This window comes from Marmota flaviventris, chromosome 14 (assembly GCF_047511675.1).
Source record: "Marmota flaviventris isolate mMarFla1 chromosome 14, mMarFla1.hap1, whole genome shotgun sequence".
Classification (NCBI taxonomy): Eukaryota; Metazoa; Chordata; class Mammalia; order Rodentia; family Sciuridae; genus Marmota; species Marmota flaviventris.
Window position 1 is genome coordinate 29,451,971 of NC_092511.1, and position 16,397 is coordinate 29,468,367.

The 16,397-nt window shown below is 39.9% G+C and overlaps 1 long non-coding RNA gene across 1 annotated transcript; it reads left to right on the top strand.

Annotated features, from left to right (window-relative positions):
• The first annotated feature begins 11,109 nt into the window (after nt 1-11,109).
• On the top strand, nt 11,110-14,837 carry LOC114091098 (uncharacterized). Its single transcript, XR_003582456.2, has 2 exons — nt 11,110-11,252; nt 12,890-14,837. It is a non-coding gene; the product is annotated as an uncharacterized lncRNA (long non-coding RNA).
• The last annotated feature ends 1,560 nt before the right edge of the window (nt 14,838-16,397 follow it).

Sequence of the window (16,397 nt, forward strand, 5' to 3'; positions counted from 1 at the left end):
AGTTAGCATGAAAAACTGTCAGGGGCTGGGGATGTGGCTCAAGCGGTAGCGCGCTCACCTGGCATGCGTGCGGCCCGGGTTCGATCCTCAGCACCACATACAAACAAAGATGTTGTGTCCGCCGAAAACTAAAAAAAAAAAAAAAAAAATATTAAAAAAAATTCTCTCTCTCTCTCTCTTAAAAAAAAAAAGAAAAACTGTCAGGAAGTGGTGATGATAGAATATGGAAGATGAAAGAGAAAGAAGACTCTAGGCAGATCTCAGAGCCCTACTTTGGGTCATTGTGTCTCTTATTGTGTCACAGAAGAAAGGGAAGAGAATGGATAATGGAGATGAGATAATAAATTCGTTTTTGAGTTTGATATAACCATGGGAATATTCAAATGAATATAGGATCATCTTCAACTGGAGAAAGCTACTTGGGAGAGCCATGTCCTCAAGGGAGAGATGAGTTTCAGTTAAGGACAGGAATGGAAGGAGCCTCTACCAAGAAGTTGAAGTGTAGGATGGTTAGATTGCCATGAAAATAAAATTTCAGGGAACAGCTTTGAGGTTGCGGTAGAGGTGGGCTTAGACACAGACAGGAGTTACAGTCTTATGAGATGAATGTGTGGGAAGGTCATGGGATCATCCCTGGCATTCTTCTGGTGACCAAGGATAACATAGCTTACAGGCTTAATATGGTCAGCCAGCTTTGAGTATTCCATTTGGAATTTACGATTTAGTCAAGGAAAGGTCTGAGTTTGGCCTTGAACAACTCCAGTCAAGGGTGAGTGGTGGTTTTAGTTTCCTGTGATAATAGAGAATGTGATGATGATCTCCAGATAATAGCTGCCATGAATCTATAAGCCCTGGAGTGAGTGGAAGTCAGACTGGCAAAAACTGGCCCCAACATATCTGTCTGTGATTTTTTCCAAAAGTATACACCAAACAGAAAGTTAACCAGAAGATGCATATTTGGCTAATTGGATTATTTCAATTTTTTTTTCTGCATTGGTAGTGGAGACAAGGTAGGAAAAAACAGATTGAGGAAACAAATAAATGCCAAGACACAAAAAAAGTAAATGGTTCCCAAAATGATTTCGAAGTCATTTGTAAGAGTAAAATGAGTTTTTATAAGAGGTGCCTTTTTCTCAGCCATCCAACTTTTTTAAAGACTTCTGATTTTTTTTTCTGAGTGCTACTGGTATGGATATTATAGCTGGACATCTGATCAATTATAAGGCTCAACACAGGTACACACTCTAAAATGGAAAGCCATTTCAGCTGTGCTCAGAGCAGCAGGCATTCAAGAGATGAACCTCAAATAGGAAAAGGAAATCATAGAAGTGAAAGTGATTTGAAAGATGTAAAAGCTGTATATGTTTAAAAGTTCGTTCTAATATGATTATGTTTTGCTGTATCATCTCTCCTTTAGTGTCAGGAATTTCTGTTCCTAAAACTCAGGTTCCTTAATACCTGGTGTAAGATTTCTCTAACTCCCAACTGCCTTCTTCAGTACTGCTTATGACCAGTACCACCCCTGACTGAATATTTACCTTCCACCTCAAAGTGATGTTCCTTCATGTTAGGCACACCCTGAAATTAAGGACTCTATCTCCAACCTCCCTCTTCTTGTGTTTCTGGACTTAAAGAAACAATGATTTCCATTGGCATCTCCTGGCCTGGCTCATTCTGTCATCTTCTATGTATTGGAACCATTCTCTTCCATCAAATAGCCTTCATTGTCAGGATACTGATGACCTTGGTCTGAAAGAGAAACAGTCATCTCACCCAAATCTAGAATACTGTCATCAAGTCCTGTACAAAAGTAAATGAACAGGAAGAAGTGGAGTTCATTTAGTAAGCCAGAAAAAGGTATTCAGGTGAATGAAGAGAAACAAGACAGATATTGAGATGTGGAGTTTAGAGATTGGATTTAGATGGCCTAGTGGGCCAGGGTGAGGAATAGAAGATTCCACCACCTGGAATAGGATTGTTGGTTGATTGGCTTCTACATGTTCTCCTACATGGTGCTTGGGTGTGTGCTGGCTGCATTTAAAGGTCAGGGAGGCAGAAGGTACCCTGGTTTGAGAGTTACTCTGTCCTACTCAACAAACCTTCCATGAATTCCATAGAAGTCCACAGCGAAATTCCACACTCCTCACCTGGTGCAACCATTGAGTTCAGTTCTTACTGGCTTGGGGATTAAGATGGTCACATTTCCTTTAATGACGAATTCTGATGATACACAAATGGCAAACAGTCCAAAATGCTTCCAGGTTCTCTGCCCTTTGGAGCTGAGAAGTTTCTGTCCCCAATCTCAGGCCCATTCTTTAAATCCTCACTTTCTTTTTCTTTCTCCTTTTAGGGTGTGACTGATAGGGGCAATGGTCCCAAGAGAATTATTGCAAGAATATTTGCTTTTCCTCAAACAGAAATAATGGCATGGGCAATGAGCATAAGAGATGGTCAGGGACATGCTGAGTGGGGAGAGGTAGGAGAGTGAAGAAAGAGAATGCTTCATGTTTTAGTTACCTGCTGCTGTGTGATATGCTATCTCAAAACTCAGTGGCTTAAATCAACAATCATTTAATATTTTCCATTATCCCACAGATTTACTGGGCCCAGTCGGGTTTGGGGCTCATTGTATTCTCTACATATGACGCCAGTTGGAGTCATTCACGAGACTGCACTCAATTGGGGGTTTCATCCATGATGGCCTCTCATCCTCCAGGGCCTCTGTGGTGCAGACTCAGATCACTGAGTGCTCTCCTCTGAGTTTCTCAAATAGTGCTTGGAAGCAAGAGGGTAGCAGCAGAACTCTCAGCTTTCCTGAGATGTAGGACTGGGACTAGTAAGGTATCATTTCTGTCACATTGCACTCACCAAAACAAGCCGTGTAGCCAGGCAAGCTCAAAGGGAGGGAAGACAGACTCCAACTCTTGGTGGAAACAGTAACAGGCCTGTACAGGAACAGGGGTTGGGGGAGTGGGGGCAGGCTTTGTCTCAGCCATATTTGCAGACAAACTACCATGAAGGAAGAGAAAGGTTGTACACAGTGCCTTGATTGATTGTGGTCCAATAGGTGTATTTAATGCAGACAGCTAGGCCAGTGTCTATTATTAAGAGAAATGTAACTGTCCAAGACTATTAAGAGTAAATATGTCTTTATCACTTATATCTCTAAATCAAAAATTGCCTTATCCTGAACACTATTGTCTGCACCCAACAGGGCTTTCCAAGATAGCTAAGGGTAAATAAAATAAAGATATTCAGCTATGACAACTTTTCTTTAGAGAGTGCTAGGGCTTTAAATGAAAGCAGTAAATTTTCCTCCTCTGCAATAACGAGAAACCCTCAAACCATTTATGTAGCATAATTCAGAAATTACAGCATAGTTTACAATAAAGCAATTTTTGGAGCAGTCGAGTGTAGCAGTCAAAAGATTTTTTTCTTCGCAGCCACACTGAGCAAAAGACGAAAAGGAAAGGAGTCGGTAGGGGAAAGAATTGAAGCTCTGGGTTCCTCTGTAACCTCTACTGTGCTCAGGGCTGGTCACCAGCTGCTCCTGGTTCTGTTTCTTCATGTTTCAAGGAGGGATAACAAAGTTAGGAGCTGCCTTGCCTGACCCTGCCCACTTCAGAGGGTTGTTGAGGGGCTGCTCTATGATAGGTGAAAGCATTGTCAACACTCCAAAATGCTCTGAATGTTGTTATGGTTATTACTATGTTATTTCAGTAAATATACACTCCCCAGTAAAATATCTGTCGATATCAAAGGTGAATGTGTTGATTTCTTTGTCAAGGCTTCTTTGTGGTATGTATGTATGTGTTTGTTTGTTTATTTATTTATTTTGCAGTGCTGGGGAGAGAACCCAAGGCCTCACGCATGCAAGGCAAGCATTCTACCCCTGAGCTACATCCCCAGTCCATGTAGTATTTATTTTTAATTACAAAGTTCATACATGAGTGAAAGCTAATTGTAAAAAGATCAGGCATATTTATAGAAAAATAATAACAAAGCCTCCTCTAGGTCCTAATGCTCTCCCATCTCACTCTCTTTTTAGAGGTAACCAGCATTGAGCTTGTGTGTTCTTCCAGGTCAGTTCAATATTTTAAAAAATTCATACAAAGATAGATACATATAGTTTTTACATAAATGATATCTGTGAGTATGAATGTTCGCAAAATGTATAGATTGTTATTTCAGAAGTCAGTAAACCTATTTTTTATTCTTGCCAAATTCAAGTACAGACTGACAGTAGATACTTCTTGCAGATTGCATATATATAAATTGTCTTCCTCGTAGCCATTATTTATTGTGAATATATTCTATTTTACCATATTGAATATATTTTTGAAAAAGCTCTTTAAAACACTTCAGAACAAGTTTTGAAATATGTCAGAAAACTCATAATAAAATCATTGCATTTTGAATCATACGCAGTGGCGCATGCCTGTAATCCCAGCAGCTCAGGAGGCTGAGACAGGAGGATCATGAGTGCAAAGCCAGCTTCAGCAAAAGCGAGGCACTAAGCAACCCAGTGAGACCCTCTTTCTAAATAAAATACAAAATAGGGCTGGGGATGTGGCTCAGTGATCTAGTGCCCCTGAGTTCAATCCCCAGTTACTCAGCACCTCCCCTCCCCGCCAAATCTTTGCATTTTGGTCGCTTCTGCCTCTCCTTCCTTTCCCTTGATTGTTTTGCCTTTTCCAAACCCTTAAGCTGATAATTGCAAGCAACTCCTCCCCTTCCACTGCCTTCAATATTTTTGGGGGGTCATTCACAGTTCATAGATTCATTCACATATCATTGAGTGACTTTTACATCAAGGTAAAAGTCACTCGATGATATGTGAATGAATCTAAAAGTCACTCGATGATATTTTTCATATCCAAATCCAGGACTGCCTTTGACTTCCTCTAACATTCTTAATACTGCCTCAGGGAACTCTTTGCTCTTCAGCCCCTCTCCCATTCCCTCACCTGCCTATGAAACATAGCCCCTATTTGACTTATACTTTTGATTAATCTGTATGAATGAAAAAGTCTGTTGGTTAATTTTTCATGCCACAGATACTTCTAGAGTGACTATTGTGTAAGTGGCACCATGGACAAGCATGCATCAGGAGGCCTGGTCCATGCTGGATCATGGAAGGTTTATTGAAAGAAATGTGAATTTGAACTGAGATCTGAGAGAGAAGATAACTAAGTTAATACTCTCTGTGTGTGTGTATGTGTGTGTGTGTTCACATAGGGAATACCTGTTCCAGGCAGAGACTGACCATACCAGAGGTCCTGCGGTGGGGCAAAACCTAGCACTTTCATGGACTCAAAAGAACATTGTGATCAGACCATAGAAAAGAAGGGATAAAGATGAGAATTTAGGTTGAGTCATGCGTCTTAGATCATGTAATGTAGATCAGTTGAAGATATTGAGGACATTGAGAATATTAGCCTTCAACTCTAAGGGAATAAATAGGCACTGAAAGATTCTGTACAGGAGTCCGTGTGTGTGTTTGTGTGTTTATATGCAAGTGTGTGTGCTTTGGTGTATGCTTGTATACATACCAGAGACAGCGCTGATCAGGTTTGCATTTTGAAACAATACTTTCTGACTGTGGTAAGGATAACAGTTTGGAGAGGAGCGAACATGGAGCAAGGAAACCAATTTTAAAAGGTTCCAATAAACCTAGAAGGTACATTAATAAGAATTAATAGCCTTTGATATTCCTTAAAATCTTCAAAAATGCCCATTTACCACCTCATACTCTGATAATTAAATCCATTACAAATATTCAAATATAATTTACAATAAAACTCTGAAGAGACTATTGCTCGAGTATGATTATCTGTATTAAAACAAGAAAATTTTCTACTATTGACACTGTAAAGCTATGGCAGTTCTGCTCCCTGATGCCCTTCCAGGGAAGGTAGAGAGCAAGAAGGTCCCACTGAGCCTGGGATGGAGGGCTTCAGGGAGAGGGGTCACTGTCTGACAGCCAGGAGGCACTCAAGGTGGTCTTCCATGAATTTATGGTGGTCTAGGTCATGGTCCCTGGAAACTTGATTTGTTACCTTCCTGTACCTACAGTCTTAGATTTTCCCAATTCAATTCATGTACTCATGATCCAGACTTTACTATGGCCATATTTATCAATAAATACTTATGAGCCATTTGTTATACAAAAAGCCATTTGTTGAGAAGGCAGTAATAAAAACATTCTATGCATTATGACCCAGAATTCCCAAAGCACATGATTTGGCAGTGACAGAGGCTTATAAAACTCAGGAACATATTTCATTGCTGTCTTCAGTGAGAGGCTTAAAAGGGCAATATTGACTAAAATGGAGATGAACAGATTCTCACAAACAAGAATCAACAGCAAATGCCATTTAAGGCTTTTCTCTGAAAGGGATTCTGTCTTCTAAAATTTAATTATTCTGATTTAATCCACACATTAAAATATTTAAAAATAAAACCCGCTGAAGAAAACAGAGAAGGGTGCTATCCAGATAACATTGTTAAAGTGAATCTTCGCTTGCTTTTGTTTCATGGGATACTGATTTCTAAGTGTTTGTTTTAAAGCTATGATTTGATGTATTTATGTTTTTTAGTCCCCAGATTCTTTTCCTTTTCTGCAATATTTCTGGTCTGGGCTTCCCTTTCCAATGTTTAAATAATTTGCAATGGATCATATGAAGAAATGGATTTTTGAAATGAGGAACAGTTTTTAGGACGGTAAATGGTTCTGCCTGGGAACACACCCCCCATGAGATGGGGGAAAGTGAGGAAAAGCGAGAACATGGAGGAAAGCAAAGCAAAAAAAGAAGCAAGGTTTTACGGATAAGCAATAAACAAGTTTGTTTACTGGGGAAAGGGGATCATTCTGTGTGCCTTCTACAAGTGTGGCCAGCTGAGAATAACCCATTCTTCTACTCCACATATGGCGGCTTCTCCAGACTTACCTTGGAGGAAAGAAATTAGGTTGGAGATGTTACATGCAAGCATTTATAGTCTGGATTTCTCACTAAAACGTGGAACGGAAATGGGAGACAAAGATGTCAAGAGCATTTGCTTTGAAGTCATCCAAACCTGCTTTGACTAACAGTTGTACAATGTTTTATTTTTGTTTTTTGAATTCCATAGGCTTTTGTTTCCTCATTTATAAAATAGAATTATTTTCAAGTCTATGGTGAAAAAATATGTGGTGTGTGTGTGTGTGTGTGTGTGTGTGTGTAATCTATGGATTTAAATTTATAGATATATACCTATATAGATTACCTCTTCATATCTATGTATTTATATTTATGTCACTATTTCTATTTATAACCTCATGGTAAGCACTCAGTGCTAGATGATCTTGCTATTATAGTTTGGAGCTAAGATTGGCTTAGACTTCTTGTGGTAGGCTGAAGGGCCCCGCCAAAGATATCTGGATCTTAAGCCTTGGAACCTGTGTTACTTTATGTAGCAAAATAGGCTTTGCAGATATGATCAAGGTAAGGCTCTTGAGACAGGAGATTATTCTAGATTATCTGACAGGGTTCAGTGCAAACCCAGGGGTCCTTATAAGAGAGAAGGAGTGAGAGTCAGACAGAAGGTGGTATGGTGACAGAGCAGAACAGAGAGGAAGAGATTTGTAGATGCTGGCTGCAATGGTGGAGGGCGAGTCAAAAGATATGGGCTGCTTTTGAAAGCTGGAAAGGGAAAGGAAATAGATTCTTTTCTGAAGCCTCCCAGAAAAGACCCTACAGATCCATTTTGGATATTTTTATCTCTGGAACTTAGGATAATATATTTGTGATGTTTTAAGCCACTAAATCTCTGGCAACTTGTTAAAGCAGCCGTACGAAACTGATACAGTTGTGCCTAGAAAGGTCCTGTCAGAGCTTCCCCTGCAGCTACCTCTCTCTCCATTTGTTGAGAGTCACAGGCAGTCCTGCAGGAGCTGGAACTTTGAAGGGACACTCGGAGAAAGGCTCCCAGGGCTGTCTTGGAGACTTGCAGTCAGGTGCCTAATCTTCTGCTTTGTCAGCAAGCAAACTGTACCTGGCCTTTCACTATCTTTTGAACAGATCTGGGATTTGGGGAAAGCTCAAGAGAACAAACAAACAAACAAAAACGGAAAAGCAGGGAAAAGCAGGAACCCACCCACACACATTGCAAGCCGTGGCTAGCTGGACTGTGGTGGTGTTTTCCCCAGAAGGCTCTTAAATGGCTTTAAACAGAACAGTTTCTGTTGTTGTTGGGGCCCTACATTCTTTGTCAGGGTTGTCATGGACCCAAGGGGTGTGACCTGCAAGCCACATCCTCTGGGGTGTTCTGTGGGCAACTCTGCAGCATGGCGTAGGGACCTTGACTTGAGAGCGCTGCTTCCCTCTAACCCTATTGCTCATCAAGAATTTGACCTTTTAATGCTTATTTTTGAGATTAAAAGATCTCCCTAGTCTCCCTCTGTGAAAAAATACTTTGTCCTAAAGTTATGGGGAACTGTTACTTCAACCCCTCATACCTGCTAGAATGTCACCCTTTGTCCCAAACAGAAAAAACAAAAAATTTCTACCCTCTCCCCAAGCAATGGTCACACAAGGGACCATTATCTCATTCTGGAACATTGTACTCACTCTCTGCTCTGTAGCTGGATTAAAGCACTTGTTCCAACATGTTGGAATCCTTTGTGCGTCCCCCCACCCAAGAATCAGTGTGTTCTTCAGTGCTAGAATCAGGTCTGGTAGAGCTTAGTATTCCCAGAGATTAGCAGGGTGCTTGGTACATAAAAAGTTATTGATAAGTGTTTGTTGAATAAATGAACTTTAGCTTATGTAGTGCTCTATTCACCATATGTATTTGTTTTTTTTTAAATTGATATATAATTTGCATAAGTCCACTAGAAAGCCTTTACACAGTTAAATTATTATACCTTCACTTATTTTTGGAAATATTGAAATTGCTGGGTTGAAAGATAGAGACATAATGATTAAAAGTCTGGCAAACTATTTTCTTAAGTGGCTATACCATTTCCATTTCTACCAGCAATGTTTAAGGGTATAGTTTCTTCACATACCCTTCAACTTTTGGTATTGTCATTGTTATAGTTCAGATATTAGGTGTACCCCAAAAACTCATGTGTGAGACAATGAAAGAAGGTTTAGAGGTAAAATGATTGCATTATGAAAGTCTTAACCCAATCAGTGAATTAATTCCCTAATAGGGTTTAACCAAGTGGTAACTGTAGACTGGTAAGGTGTGGCTGGAGGAGGTGGATCATTGTGGGTGTGCCTTTGGGGTATACACTTGATGAGCTGAGCTTAATCTCTTTCTCTGCTTTCTAGTGATGTCCTGAGCCACTTTTCTCCACCACACTCCTCCTCCATGATATTCTACCTCATCTTGGGCCTAGAGCTATGGAGTCAGCCAACCCATAGACTGCACCTCTGAAACCATGAGTCAAAATAAACTTTTCTTTCTTTAAGTTGTTCTTGTTAGATCAGTGGTATTTTAAGTTTTCTAACTTGATTCTTTTTCAAGATTGTTTTTCCAAATCAATTTTAGTATTAGTTTGTAAATTTCTCTTTTAAAAAGCTGCTGGAATTTTGATAAAGATTTTATCAAGTCTGCAAATAAGCCTAGGGAGAATGGACACTGACTCTTAATTCATGAGCATGGTATGTCTTCCCATTTTATCTGCCTTAGTTTCTCACAGTAATGTTTTATAGCTTTTTATTATATTTTATAGCTTTTTATTATATCTCTTAAAGACTTTTCCTAAGTATTTGACATTTTTGATACTATTGCAAATGGTATTTTAAAATTTTGTTTTCTAATTGTCTATTGCTGTAATATAGGAATAGAATTGATTTTTTTTTTTTTTTTGCATGCTGACCTTGGTAAATTCACTAATTAGTTCTCATAGTTGTGCACCCACAGATTTTTCTATACATGCAATCTTGTCATCTTTCAAGAATCCCAATGCCTGACCCACTTCTGAAATGGGAGGACACTGGGAATGCATCTCACTCTGCTGGAGTAACCAGGTCACACTGTCCATGTGCTGCAGTCTTCCTCAGTAGCTTCCTAAGTTTTTCTGATGTTTCTGACCCACCATTGGTCTTACATTGTGATGGGTTTTCTCAATCTACTGAAATGCTTCAGCTCCATGTTTTCTTCATATTTTTGCTCCAAGTTCTTATAGCCCATAGTTCAGAAGACAAAACAGTTATCAGAAACCCCCTATGCATCTATGGCCAGGAGGAATTTCTGCTCATGTGACCGGGGCAGTGCACTGCTGTTCTTGTTTCTGTACTGTGGGGAAGCCTTCCTCAGTTTCGTCATCATCAAAAAGATATGCTTCTCATGGAATCAGAGCTGAGCACAGAGCAGCATGCTGGAGTGTGGGGTGCTCAGTCAGAGGAAGAGGGAAAGCTATAGGATAGACCATATATACCCACTGGGAAACCAATCCTCTGTACCCCCTAACTCAGAGAAGCGTTTTGAAGGACACATGGGCAACAGTCCTCACCAGTGTGACTGAGCATACTCTGAACTTGACCAAGCTCAAACTTCCAGCTCACAAGGTGAGATTAGCATGTTTTACCAATTTTAACAAAAGCCTTGATGCACAGGGATAAATTTGATATGAGAAAAGAAATCTGGGATTTGGAAAAGGAACAGTGGGACTTGGGTATCCAAAGAAGAGGCCAAAATAGAGATAATTCTTTTTATCTCACTGATTCTTAGCAATGGGAAATTGGAAGTCTATATGAGGAGTGCACTCATGATTTATAGTTTGCTTTAGAAAAATCATGCTTAGCTTTAACCAAATAAGACATATATTCTCTTCCACAGTTGAATGAACACCAGGAAGAGGTTGAGGCATTTCTATTATTCCTTTCTATTGCAGGATCCTTACAGGTATTTGGCCTTGGGGTGCTGGGATGTGACTCTTGCAGGAAATAGTGCTTTGTCCAGAAGACAAAGGAGCAGTTGACAGCTTACAGGAGCAGTTGATGGCTTACAAGAAACCGCTGTACCAGGGCTTCTCCTGTCAGGGTGTGGTGCTTCTTGCACGCTCCTTCATTTCCTGTTACAAAGAAGTGCGACTTCCTCTATGGTAGTAGATGCTTCAGTAATAGAGTTGCCTCCATCAGAGAGGATCGTGACCCATTCCACAACCACAGATGCCACAGAGAAGTCCTCAGCAGAGGAGTGTGTCACTCTAGAGCCGTGGATAAGTCCCTCTCCCCTCAGGTTGAAGGACCTTCTTCCAGGTAAGAGTGGCTCACAGATGACACACAGACACCAAGCTGCCGAGGTGGCAATGTAATGGTGAGTACAGTCCTCTATACCCCCTAACAGGGAAGGCACTGATCACTTTGCCTTTTGTCCTTCAAACCAAGAACCAAAGTCTGCAAAAAGAGACAAGTATTAAAACCCAGAAGAGCCAATAATCCTCCCCAGAATTGGTGATCTCTTGTAGAAGGGTAATGGTTAAAAAGAAAAAGATAAACCACAGTAGCCTCAATATAAGTGTTGACCTTCATGTCTCTGGGTGCTTGTAACTGAGAAACAGAACTGTGATCCCCCAGGAATTATAGATTACAGGTAGTTTCCTTTCTGGTCTATTTATTTTTCTCTCTTTCTCTCTAGCTTTTCTGCCTCTTTTTCTCCACTGCCCTCTTTGTCCACGACTGATGATTAGTTCAGAGAGAGAGTAATGTGTAGGAACCCATATGTGATTTTTTTCCCCTACTTTCTTTCATGCTAATCCATTCCTCTCTCATACCTGACAGTGACCCACCAGCCAGGAAAGTAGAAGGCTCCCTTCCTGGGATGCTGCATGTGACTCTCATGTTTGCTAGAGGATCATCTGATGGATGTAACTTTATCGGCTACCCCAGAAAGGCTATAGCACCTTGACCTTTGCAGGCATTCAAGAAATATTCATTGAAATAGATTATAAATTAAACAGTTTTACAATGCTTTGCAGGAATAATGTAATGTTATTTGAGCAACTGTCAGTCAGTTCTATAATTCTAAGGCACCTGTAAAGAGATAGTTTCCAAAAGAAAAGAATGCTTATGTCACCTACACTTTGTGTTTCCATGCTGGGAAGTTCCTAGTACAGGAACAATCTGGCTCTTCCTGGTATCTGGGGCACAGAAGAATTGGGACACATGGGACACTGCTGTTTCTGCAGAGTATACATTCTGTTTGTCTCTTGGCCGTAGAGGTAACAGAGCAGGCCATCTCTGGCCCTAGTATGGAGTGGCAGTTGTCCAGGGTGGCCTGTGACCCAGTGAGCATGTCTTCCTAATTCAGGGGGATTGATGCACTTCCCAAGTTCACATTTTGTTCCAAGATCACATTCTCCAAACAGAATTATCACTGGGAACACTGGTATTTTGGTATTTCTAATCTGAATCCCATATCTATTTCTGAATTGGTTCTGAGATCAGGAAAGGGATAACATGATGTTAAATATTGACTCACACCTTTAATAATAAAGTTCCTTTCAGCTGAAGTTGAGGAAGGTCATGGGAATAATGCTGATTGGATTGAGCCTCTTTCTTGACAAAAATCACACAGGGATGGAACTCTTGCCCCTCTGCTCCCAACAACTCCCTAGCACAACAGTGTTTCCTAAAGATGGCAAACCTGGGCCACTGCTGCACAGTGGGCAATCAGATTAACCTGTCTGAGTCTGTGTCCTTGGGATACTTGTTTAACTGGAATATTTTCAGTTTAATGAATTCTTTGGTATTAATTCTCCTACTTTGTTGTTGTTAGCACAAAGAAAACAGATCAGGACAGGTACTAGTTGGTGAGTGTCTTAGGCCATTTGTGTTGCTGTAACAAAACATCTTGGAATAAAATTTATTGTTCAGAATAAATTTATTGCTCACAGGCTGGGAAGTCCAAGATGAAGGTGCCAGCAGCTTCTGTGTCTGGTAAGACCTTGGTCTCTGCTTCCAAGATAAAACCTTGAATGCTGTGTTCTCTGGAGGAGATGAGTGCTGGGTCCTCACATGGCAGAAGAATAGAAGATAAAAAACAGTCTCGTTATTTTCTCAAGACTTTTTATAAGGGAATTAATGCCTGAAGGCAGAGCCTTTATGATCTCTTAAAAACCCCAACTGTTAATACTAGTGGGATGAAGTTTCAATATGAATTTGGGAGGGAACACAAAAACACTCAAACCAAGACAGTGAGTATTCTATCAGTGAATTGTGATACTTTTTATGATTCACCTCTTTACATCAGGTGAAAAACACAGAATTTTCATAATATATTTTTCATTCAATAGATATTTATGCTATGTCAATTTATTCGAGGGCTACTCAAATAAGGAAAACCAGATGTAAACTCTGGCTTCTGCAACTTTTACCCAGTAAAAAGAGACTGGCCTGTAGTTTTCATTTGATATGCGTAGGTTACCAACACACAGGTAGAGTTTCAGTGACTCCAAAAGCTTTTGGAAGAGCAGTCACCATCATTCCCATCTTAGTAAATCCTCCTAGCATATTGGTGGGATATATGGCCAGGATCTACTATCCACTGATCCCCTACTTTGGGAACTCCAGGAATCCTTATGGTAGACATGCGGCCATGATGGATGGAATGATGTATCCACTGCAAACTGAGCATGCAGCTTTCTTGTCTAAAATAATATCATGTTTGAAAAGTTGTGGATTTTATGTTTTTTCTGATCACAGTGTCACTTCCAATGCACTAGGAATAACTCACCAAAGGCTTAGCACACCTCTTGATGTTTTTGAGCTATATGTGCTTTACAAATACAATGATTACAACCTGAGGCTCTCATATTACTCACTGTTGTCTATTAAAATACAATGGATAGCAGAATGTAAGATTTCAACATGTTTGTACTCTTTTTACCTGGTGTGGCAGTAGAAGCAAGGAAGGATTCACAATTTTAGTTTTGATATTCGGGGAAAAGTGAGGATTCAGCAAATAATGTCTCAGCCAAATTGACTTAATTGCTTTTTTTTTCAGATGCAGTGATATTCACAGTGAAGAAATTAAATGTCTTATAAGAAAATCAATATTAACAAGATTTTTTTTTATTCAAAAGTGGGCTGGGGCCTTATATCCACAGCAATAGAAGAGTCTTATATGAATCTTAAAGATCCCAGATTGAGATCCTGGCATTTGCAGTCAGATTGGCATGAATTTGAATACCACCTCTCCTGTTTGCTTGGGACTAAGAAAAGCTGTTTCACCTCATCTGCAAAATGGAGATGATAATGTCTAGCTTGTAGTCTGTTATAGTTGTTCCTGAGGTGCAAATATATTAGTTTGTGAGCATAGTACCTGGCCTGACATATGTTCTCATGGAATGGGACTAATTAAAGGTAGCCCAAACATACATCATGGGATCTACAATCCCCTAAGAATAGAGGCCCAATTTTCCCCATTAGCACAGAACAGACTCTGAAATCATCTGCCATGGGAAACTTAGGATAGAGAAACAAATGGGAGAGGTAGAGTAGAGAGGAAAAGAACAGGTAACATAGACATTCTCTGAGTTCCTTGGCTTAGCCTGAGAGGCCTTTTCCCATAACGTTGGTATAAGAAACCCTGGCTAATTAGACCATCAGTACCCACAGAAGGGTCTGGGCTACATCACAGTTCTCATTTACAAGCTCACAGTCACCAATCCCCGCTTAAGATGTCAGTGTTGTTAAGTGGGTGTTCTGTGAAGAAACTCTCAAGCAAATGATGCTTTTAGGAGAAGCAAAAAGTTCTTTGAATAATCGGCCACTGTAATAAGGAGGTGAGGGGGTGTTGCAAGTTGCTTGCAAAGTGACAATAAATACGAACTTTCCAAACCACTCATCTGTTTTGCATGTGTAAAATTGGCACTTGAGCATGTCATTTGGCACAAAATTGCATGACATTCAAGTTTTTATATGGATCATGAACATACATTAAAAAAAAAAAAACTAATTGCAACATGGGAAATCAGTGTTGGCTTTGGCCAGCAGACTGTAAATCATTCATTACAGGAGTAACGGCTGCTGAAAATGATGCTTCCTTTGCCTTTATTTTCCATTTACTAAGAAGCGATCCTCATCATGCATTTCTTTTCTCAGAGAAGCAGGATTCTGACCATATGAATTCTTTAAAGTTACAAAACTAGGTATGCCCTTGACTCACCTTGTTCTTTAGGACCCCAATTGGGTCATTGAAATCTGTGATTCAGGTGAGAGCCTAGAGCTGAAAATGCAATCAAACACACAAAAATAAGTCAACCATGTGCCTCCTCTGGGCATCTGATTTGGCCTGTGAGTGCGGGCTCAAAAATAACTAGATGCTTAATTACATTTCTAAACTTAGTTCATGAATTTGCATGTGCAAGTAATCAGAGAAGTATTTGCTTAGAAATGTGTTCCATTTCCTGTTTTCTGTAAATCAAATTACTGAGCAGCAGATAGGATTCTGAAATATTTAAAAAAAAAAAAAAACTGTATTCTAGAGCCCCACCACTTTAGCCAGGGGCATTGCAGAATCTTGTGACCCAACCAGGTTAGACATAATACCTCTTTCCGGAGAGGCTGTCACTGGCAATCCAGGACATGGGCCAAAGTAGGTCAAGTGACTTACAAATGCAAGTCTTCCTCATTCTTCACCCTAGTAGAATCAGGTCTTCTCAATATTGGGTTTTTGTGCTCTCATTTTGGTAACCATTGTTAGACTATTCAGTGGACACATAGGAAAGGCATTATGAAAGATGGGAGACAGACCCTTGTATGGTACTCCTGTCTTCAATTCATTCATTCATTCATTCAGTTACTCATTCCATTCAAATGTTTTCAAGTGCATATTATAAATTATATTAAAAAGCAAAGATGAAAAAACAAAACCCCAGATTTTAAGAAGGTATCAGTTATACATCAGTTAACAAATAAATTAGAATTTTAAAAAATTAAAAAGAAGGTAACTGTCTAGAGGGAAACTTTCTACAGACAATGACAATACATTATAATAGGTGCTGCTAATATAGGTGGGGAGCTGAATTATTGATCTCAACTCCTCACTTCTGCAATAATAGACAGCTATTCTCCCTATGGCCTTGTAGTGATAGAATGTACTTCTGCTCTCTTGGTTCTAGAATTGGCCATGTAGTCTGTCTTGACCAATGAGATACAAGCAGAGGTTTGAAATGGGTTTGACAGGTTGGGTATCAGTCCTTGAACTTAAGCATCACCATGAGTGGAGCAAGGGCAGTTCCAATCAACATGCGGATGGACAGAGTGAGAAGTTAATGCTTGTTGTTTTATTTCACTGGAATTTCATGGCTATATATTTGAATAGCATGAGCTGACTGATACCCTGAGACTAGTGCAAGCAAATCTAAGAGGGCTTCCACACCCAGACTTAAAGATTCTGAA